This window comes from Notolepis coatsorum (genome assembly GCF_963971535.1).
Source record: "Notolepis coatsorum genome assembly, chromosome: 10".
NCBI lineage: Eukaryota > Metazoa > Chordata > Actinopteri > Aulopiformes > Paralepididae > Notolepis > Notolepis coatsorum.
Window position 1 is genome coordinate 46,311,644 of NC_140174.1, and position 8,614 is coordinate 46,320,257.

An 8,614-nucleotide genomic window follows, 5' to 3' on the forward strand; every position below is an offset into this window, starting at 1 on the left:
TCTGAGAAACCGACATGGTTTTCAAGACGATCGATTAGAATATCGTGATCGATTGTATCAAATGCTGCACTGAGATCTAACAGGATAAGGATGGAGATCTTATTCTCGTCAGAGTTTAGTCTGAGGTCACTGATTATTTTGGTGAGGGCAGTTTCAGCGCTATGATATTTTCTGAATCCTGACTGAAATTCTTCTAAGATGTTGTTTTCTTCAAGAAAGGAATTTATTTGAACTGAAACTATCTTTTCAAGTACTTTACTAATGAATGGTAGGTTGGATATTGGACGATAATTTGCCATTTCATTACTATCCAAGTTAGGTTTTTTTAGTAATGGCTTTACAACTGCTGTTTTAAAGGCATCCGGGAAAATACCAGTCCTAAGGGAAGTGTTTATGATATCTAGCACAGGGCTTGAAACACTATTAAATACCCGTTTGAAGAAAGCTGTAGGTATAGGGTCAATGTCTGAAGTGGAGGAGTTACATTCTGAGACAGTTTTGCAGAGTACATCTAATGTGATGCATGTGAAACTTCTCATGGTTACATTGCACGGTTTGCCGCAATCAACTTTATTTCCATCATGAGTAATGCTGGCCCTGATCAAGGTTATTTTGTTGTTAAAGAATAGTGCAAGTTCTTCACACTTAACCGTTGATGACTGAGGAGGTGTAGGGGCAGTGTTGAGTAGTACATTAATAGTGGAAAAGAGGATTCTGGAGTTTCCAGCATTTTCTGTAATGATTTTAGAGAAGTAATCTTTCCTTGCTAAGCGGATGGTTTTATTATAAGCAGTTAAAGCATCTTTGTATATATCACAGCATATGGTGGTTTTTGTTTTTCTCCATTTTCGCTCCGCTGCACGACATTTCCTTTTTTCTTTGTTGACCGTATTATAGTTTAACCAGGGCGAGGCTCTAGTTTTCTTCTTTTTCGTTTTTAATGGGGCGACAGAATTTAATATAGATGACATTGCATCATTGAGATTTTCTACCATTTCATTTAGAGAGCTGTCATGATTGTGTGGTTCATGTAGTCTGATAAGATCAATGAACTTTGATTCAGCTTTGTCGTTTAGGAGCCTCTTTTTAACTATGATTTCTTTTTTTGTTTTAGTAAGGGTTATTTGAGTATCAAAAAATATACAGTGATGGTCGGAGAGAGGTAATTCAGTTATTGAGATATTTGTTATGCTTAGCCCAGTTGTTATTATAACTAAGTCTAGTGTATTCCCAAGCCGGTGAGTTGCATTTGTTATATGCTGTATTAGGTCAAAGCTATCCAGTAGATTTTTTAGTTCCATAGTTTTGGAGTCTGTTTTCTTATTAAAATGGATGTTCAGGTCTCCATTTAGGATCACCTTATCATATCCGGTAACACATAGTGAGATCAGTTCAGAGAGCTCCTGTATAAATATTGGTGAGTGTCTAGGCGGGCGGTATATTGTGACAATAATAGTTGATTCTGTTTTTAGTTCAATGGCAAGATATTCCATTGACATGAACTCGCCTAGTTCTGTGATTCTAAACAAGAGTTTTGAGGAGAAGATTGCTGCAACTCCTCCGTCCCTTTTATTTTTTCTGGGTATTTGAAAAAAGTTATAGTCTGGTGGACAAGCTTCTATCATTATTGATGTAGCTGTGTCATTATTTAGCCATGTCTCTACTAGGCAGATGCAATCCAAGTTATTTTCTTTAATCAGATCATTTACTAAGAATGTTTTATTATTCAGTGATCTGACATTTAGGAAAGCTAATTTTATTTGTTGGACTTCTTTAGAGGAGGTCTGCTTTGGTTTGACCGTGATGGCCCTGAGGTTAATAGCAGGTAAACGCATTGGTGGCGTATATTTTTCACCATGCCATTGGCTAGTTATGATTACTTGTATGTTTTGAGAGATGGCATGGTAATTGTGCTATACTGTACCGTACTGACTGCACTGTGCTTTCGGGGACATTTGATCAGACGAGATGGCCTTGTGTGATATGGGGACGGGGGACGGGGACGGGACGTCTTGTGCTGTACTTCGTGGTGAGATTGTGTCCTTCATGACTATCTCTCGTGCTGGTATGAGCTTATAAGATAAGATATTCCTTTATTGATCCCCTTGGGGAAATTCAGGTATCATAGCAGGATGGGGGAGGGGAGGTACAGGTCACAGAATTATAGTACAGTGGAGAAGTGAAAAAAAAAAATAGTTTTTATAAAAAGGCAGTGTAAACAATATACAATATAATTAACTCTGGACATGCGCATTATGGGCAACAAGGTGCGAGATGAGGGTATGTATGCCCTCTGTTATTTTGCCCTACAATAAATATAGTTACAATATATAATCTAATAATCAAAATCTAATCTAATATATAATCTAAAAAATTAAATGCTAAATATATGCAATATATAATCTAATAATCCAATAGACGAAATCTAATCTAATATATTGTAGCGACCCTGGAATGTGGGTGATTGGTCAGCCGAGCTGTCACTCTGCACTCTACCAACCTGGGCCTGGCAGGCGACGCTATTGGTCACGCAAGCCCGGGGTTGGTAGAGGGGAGGCGGCAGGGGCTGACCTGTGGGAAGGTATAAGAGGGCGTTACACCTGAGGGTGCGCTCTCTTGGTGTATGGGAAGTTATGGAGATGAGTCTACTGTCAAGCAGAGGTGATGCACCCCATCTTGTGTACAGAGAACCATGCCTAAGTGTTGAATAAAGACATAAGTGAGAAATAACAACAGCCTATGTGAGTCATTAATTTCCGAGGACGTTACAATATAATCTTAAAATGCTAAATATATGCTATATATAATCTAATAATCCAATAGTCTTAATCTAATATATAATCTAAAAATGCTAAATGCTAAATATATGCTCTGATGAAGTATACATACAGTATTCACATAAGGTGCAGTATGCATAAGGTAGTATATTGTCCTTTTAGGTGGGAGTCAGCTACTAGGTTCCTAGTAGTTGGATGTCTGGCAGCAGTCTGTCCACAACACTGTTGTGGAGCCTGATGGCCGCTGGTATGAAGGACTGGCCGAGGCGGTTAGTTGAGTGTCGGGTGGTATGAGTCTGTGACTGAACATGCTTCTCATCTTGACTAGCTCATCGTAGAGGGGGTGGGAGGGATTCACCGGATAGCAGCCAGCTTCCTTCTCATCCCCCTCTCTGCCACCACCTCTAGTCTGACCAGCTCGACTCCCACCACGGAGCTAGCCTTCCTCACCAGCTTGTTCAGTTTGCTGTCCCTTGAGTTGATGTAGCCCCCCCAGCATGCCACAGCATAGAAGAGGACGCTGGCCACTACAGACTGGTAGAATGACTGCAGCAGTCTATTGCAAACATTGAAGGACCTGAGTCTCCTCAGGAAGAACAGCCTGCTCTGTCCCTTCCTGTAGAGGGCGTCTGTGTTGTCCGACCAGTCCAGCTTATTGTTCAGGTGTACCCCAAGGAACTTATATGACTCCACCATCTCCACCTCATCCCCTCGAATGGTGATGAGAGTCTTCTTGCCCCTCCGGAAGTCCACCACAGCTCCTTGGTTTTACTGGTTGCTGTCGCTCTACCCCACAAAGCTCTCCACCAGGGCTCTATACTCCTCCTCATCGGTGTCGGTGATGTAGCTTACGATGGAGGAGTTGTCAGAGAACTTCTGTAGGTGGCACCCGCTTGAGTTGTGGCAGAAGTCTGAGGTATAGAGGGTGAAAAGGAAGGGTGACAGCACAGTTCCTTGGGGGGCGCCGGTGTTGCTCACCAGTACGTCAGACTGACGGTCCTGTAGTCTGACGTACTGCGGTCTGTCAGTGAGGTAGTCCTTGATCCAGGCCACCAAGCCGTGCTCCAGCTGCATCACGGAGAGCTTCTCCACTATAGCAGTGAAGGCTGGATGGTGTTGAAGGCACTGGAGAAGTCAAAGAACATAATCCTCACTTAGCTGCGCGGCTTCTCCAGGTGCGTGTAAGCTCTGTGGAGGATATAGATGATGGCGTCCTCCACCCCAATGTTTGCTTGGTATGCAAACTGCAGGGGGTCAAGGGAGTCATGCACCAGGGGCTTGAGGTGTTGCAGGACCAGTCTCTCGAACGTCTTCATAATAATAATAATAATAATAATAATAATAATAATAATAATAATAATAATAATAATAATAATAATACATACATTTTGTATAGCGCTTTTCCGAATGCTCAAAGACACTTAAACAACAAAGCAAAATAAACAATACAAATTATATATTATATAAAAATTTAAATAAAAATTATATAAAAGGTGAGAGAGGAAGGAGTTCAAGGCTTGAAGGCAAGGGTAAAAAGGTGGGTTTTTAGGGCTTTTTTAAATGATGAGAGGGTGTCTGCATGACTGATATGGTTGGGCAGGGCATTCCAGAGGGTGGGGACAGCTGCAGCGAAGGCCCTGTCGCCCCAGGTCCGGAGCTTAGTCCTGATGGGTTGGAGGAGGTTAGCATCTGCGGACCTGAGGCAGCGGGTAAGCGTGTGGTGGTGAAGGAGGTCAGAGAGGTAGGAGGGGGCCAGGTTGTTGAGGGCTTTGAAAGTGATGAGTAGAATTTTTAACTGAATCCTGTATATGATGGGGAGCCAGTGGAGATTGTGGAGGATGGGGGTGATGTGGTCAGAGCGGCGGGTGGAGGTGAGCATGCGAGCAGCAGAGTTTTGGACGTATTGTAGTTTGTTGATTTTGGTGGATGTGCCATACAGAATGCTGTTGCAATAGTCCAGTCGGGAAGTGATGAGTGCATGGGTCAGTGTTTCAGCAGCAGAGAAGGATAGTGAGGGGCGTAGATGGGCAATGTTCCTGAGGTGGAAGAAGGTGGTTTTTATGATCTGGTTTACATGCAGGAGGAAGGAAAGGGTGAGGTCAAGAATGATACCTAGGTTGCGGACATGGGTGGAGGGGGTGACAATGGAGCCGTCGATGTTGATTGAAAAATCCTGGGTGGGGCGGGTCAGGGAATTTGGGCCAATGATGAGTAGTTCAGATTTGTCACAGTTGAGTTTTAAGAGTTTTTTTGCATCCAGATTTTTGTCAGAAAGGCAGGTGATGAGGGTGGAGTGGGTGGCGGCAGTGATGGTCTTGGTGGAAAGGTAGAGCTGTGTGTCATCAGCAGTGGAATCGGAGGCCATGTTTGCAGGTGATCTGTCCAAGTGGGAGAATGTAGAGGATGAACAGCAGGCCAAGTACTGAACCCTGAGGGACACGGTGGGGGACTGGGGCAATGGGGGATTTGGAGTTGTTGGTCAATCCGTCAATCATTTGGCAATCTCGAAAATTATTGGACACGGTTGTAAGGAATGAGTGTGGCTTTCCAATGATACCCCACGTGGGAATGAGCGAATCCAGTGAAAAGTCATGAGCGAAAACAGGAAGAGAATTCTCAATCGAATGCATTGGAGTCAATGAGAAAATTGTTTTCTGAGTTATTTTTTTTCTCACTTCTTACCAAAACCGCTCCTAATCACTCCTTTCTGGACGAATTTCTTTAAATCAAATTCGGACATGTACTACACAAGACTTCAGGCTATGGACCCAGGGTGTTTTTTCAGCCTATCCCATTTCTTTGGAAATACTACTTCTGGACTACTAACTACTAGTAACAAGTTTTTCTACAACTCAAGTTTAGACCTATGTTACTCTATTTAATTAGCACTAAAAGTGAATTTTCTTTATTGTATCACCCCCCATCCCCAACCCCCGGTGACATAACTCCCACTTCTACATTACAACAATAAACTGTGAACCGGACTTGCATTGCTGCACTATACACTATTCCATCAATTGCAAGCCATTGTTGTTGTTTGTATGCCAGTGGTGATGCTCTAAACTAAATTTTGTTGTACCAACAATGACAATAAAGATTCTATTCTATTCTAACTTCAGAATGTCATCTTTCAAAAGAGACCAGGCTCATGCATGTGCTATAAGTTTTTGCTGCAACCTGTTCTTCCAGAAAGGGTACAACTTAATCAATGCAGGACTAAATGATTGGAAAAATTGCCACCAATTACTGAGAGCACATGAGAGGAATCCAGAACATACTAAACACATGAAATCTCGCTTAGAAAAGGGTCAAACTATCAATAGGATTGAGATGAGACTGATCGACACAGAAAGGAAGAGATGGCGTGAGGTCACTGAGGTGTTAACCAGGTTGGTCACCATTCAGTCATTAGCTGAGAGAAACTCTTCGTTTTCCGACGCTGCGATCATTACAAAAGCATGTTTTATGATGGGATTCGGTAAAATAGACGTTTCCTTTGTCAGCAGGTACACAACCATATTTCTTCACAAATCCATCGGGGGGGGTCGTTTTCCGACACTGCGATCATTACAAAAGCATGTTTTATGATGGGGTTCGGTAAAATAGACATAAAATAGACGTTACCTTTGTCAGCAGGTACTCCACTCTCGCTCCAAGTGTCTTCGATCAGAACAGGATCAATACATATAACGTTAGGTGGCCCTCATCCGTTGTCTTCTTCTTCATTTGTGTGCTCAGGCCAGACTATACCACGGAGCTGAATAGGTTTCCTCATCGGCCGGTTTGACTATAGTAGTCTGGTAGTAGTCAACATAGTCTGGTGAAAACGCACCTTATCATCCATAATCATCATCCATATAATCCGTTTTGTCTTCTTCTAATATCCAATAGTTTGCTCAAGGCGATCGCCATTGTCGAACGTTAGTTGGCTGTACTGCTCACTGCTGCTCTCCCTAGTGCTTTGTGAGCTCGCGCTGCGTCGTGGGGCGGTCCACACTAAACTGGCCCATGCAGTTCATAAGGTAGGCAATACTGCCACCTGTCTGGATTCAATCATCATTGCAAGTCCCAGGCACACTCACAAAGGCCTGCACGAGTGTTTAGAATAATAATAATGAATTTTTTTAAAAAGGAACCAGAAACGAGTTATCTCGTTATTGGCACTCAAGTGTTGGCTCTCAGAAACGAGATATCTCGTTTTTGGCGCTCAATGAGTTAAGACTGTTTCAGCAGCCGCACGCAAGGGGCGCTTTTCATAATCTCGCCTAGAGCTGCTGAAATGCTAGGGCCGGTGTTCTGCCGAATTCTACTGCTTCCTCGAAAACTGCTGCCGTAGCGCGAATCGCCTATATCTTTTGACAGCTGGGTGACGTCACCCTATAGTTCACTCCAAACTCCAACAGGTGTACCGATATTTTATCATCTACAAATACATTCTGCTGCAAAGCCAATTACATGCAAATATTTACATGCGTATACAGTTCAAAAGGTGCAATGAAAAACATATATTTAAGATATTGTTTAAGATATATCAACAAGACTCAACAAGACGTTCGTCAGCAAGGTGGCAGAATATTGTTGAGTGAACGATTGTGGGTCATGCGCATGCGTGCGCAAGCGCAGGAGCGCTGGCAGCAGAATTCGAGGAACAGTAGAATTTGGCAGAACACCGGCCCTGTGTGTGTGCATATGAGGGAGTTCACACACATCCTTGCTTATATCTGATCTTACTCAAATAATAATGTACTGTATGTAGGTGTGGTTAGCCAACCAGTACCTGGGCAAACTTGACTAATTCTTTATGAGGGCCAAAGACAGCCAAGTCAGACTATTCAACTGGACAGGCAAATCCTCTCTCTCTCTCTTTCCCTCCCTCCCTCCTCTCTCTCTCTCTCTCTCTCTCTCTCTCTCTCTCTCTCTCTCTCTCTCTCTCTCTCTCTCTCTCTCTCTCTCTCTCTCTCTCTCTCTCTCTCTCTCTCTCTCTCTCTCTCTCTCTCTCTCTCTCTCTCTCTCTCTCTCTCTCTCTCTCTCTCTCTCTCTCTCTCTCTCTCTCTCTCTCAAGAATGACATTTCGACGTGGCCAACGAATTTCCCTTTTCCTGTTGGTGGTCTCAGTGTGCATTTTGCTTTATATGTTAACATGGGGAGGTATAACACAATCAATCAGGTAGGTTCCCTTAAGATGTATATACTCTTCAATATAATAGAGCAGGGCAGTTGGGTGTATTGTAAGTCTTGTAAATTATAAAATTCAATATTTTCTAGATTTTCTTTAAAGGTGCACTACGCAGTTGAGGGATTTATTTACATTTGTAGAGCCTGCAGTTCATTGAAAAAACATATTTACTATGTATTGAATTATATTCTATCTTGTGTCATCATAAATCAAAACAAAATAATTTTGAGACACTGAATCAAAGCCTATAAGTTTGTAAAATTAATTGTGGGTGTTGCCATTTTAAACAACAGTGAAACAGTAAGTTTTCAGGCAACTCAAAACTGCATGAGGCAACTTTAAAAGAATTAATAATTTAGAGAAGTTTATTGTTTGGTAAATCATTGTTTTTTATGCATATGTGCTTTAATTTGTAGATACAGTATGCAGTGTCTGTGTGCGGGTGTGGGTGTGTGCGTGCGTTCGTGTAACTATATTCACAGTTCACAAATGATAAAGGTTATATTTGACTAACTCTTTGTTGTTATTGTGCTGTTGTTCTATGTCAAGTCTTCATTTCCACTCAACTGCTGACTCAGGGAAAGGTAAACACACTGGCGGAGATGAAACGTCAGTGTTAGCCGGTCCCAAACACAACCATACTTCACATCCTCCATTAAAC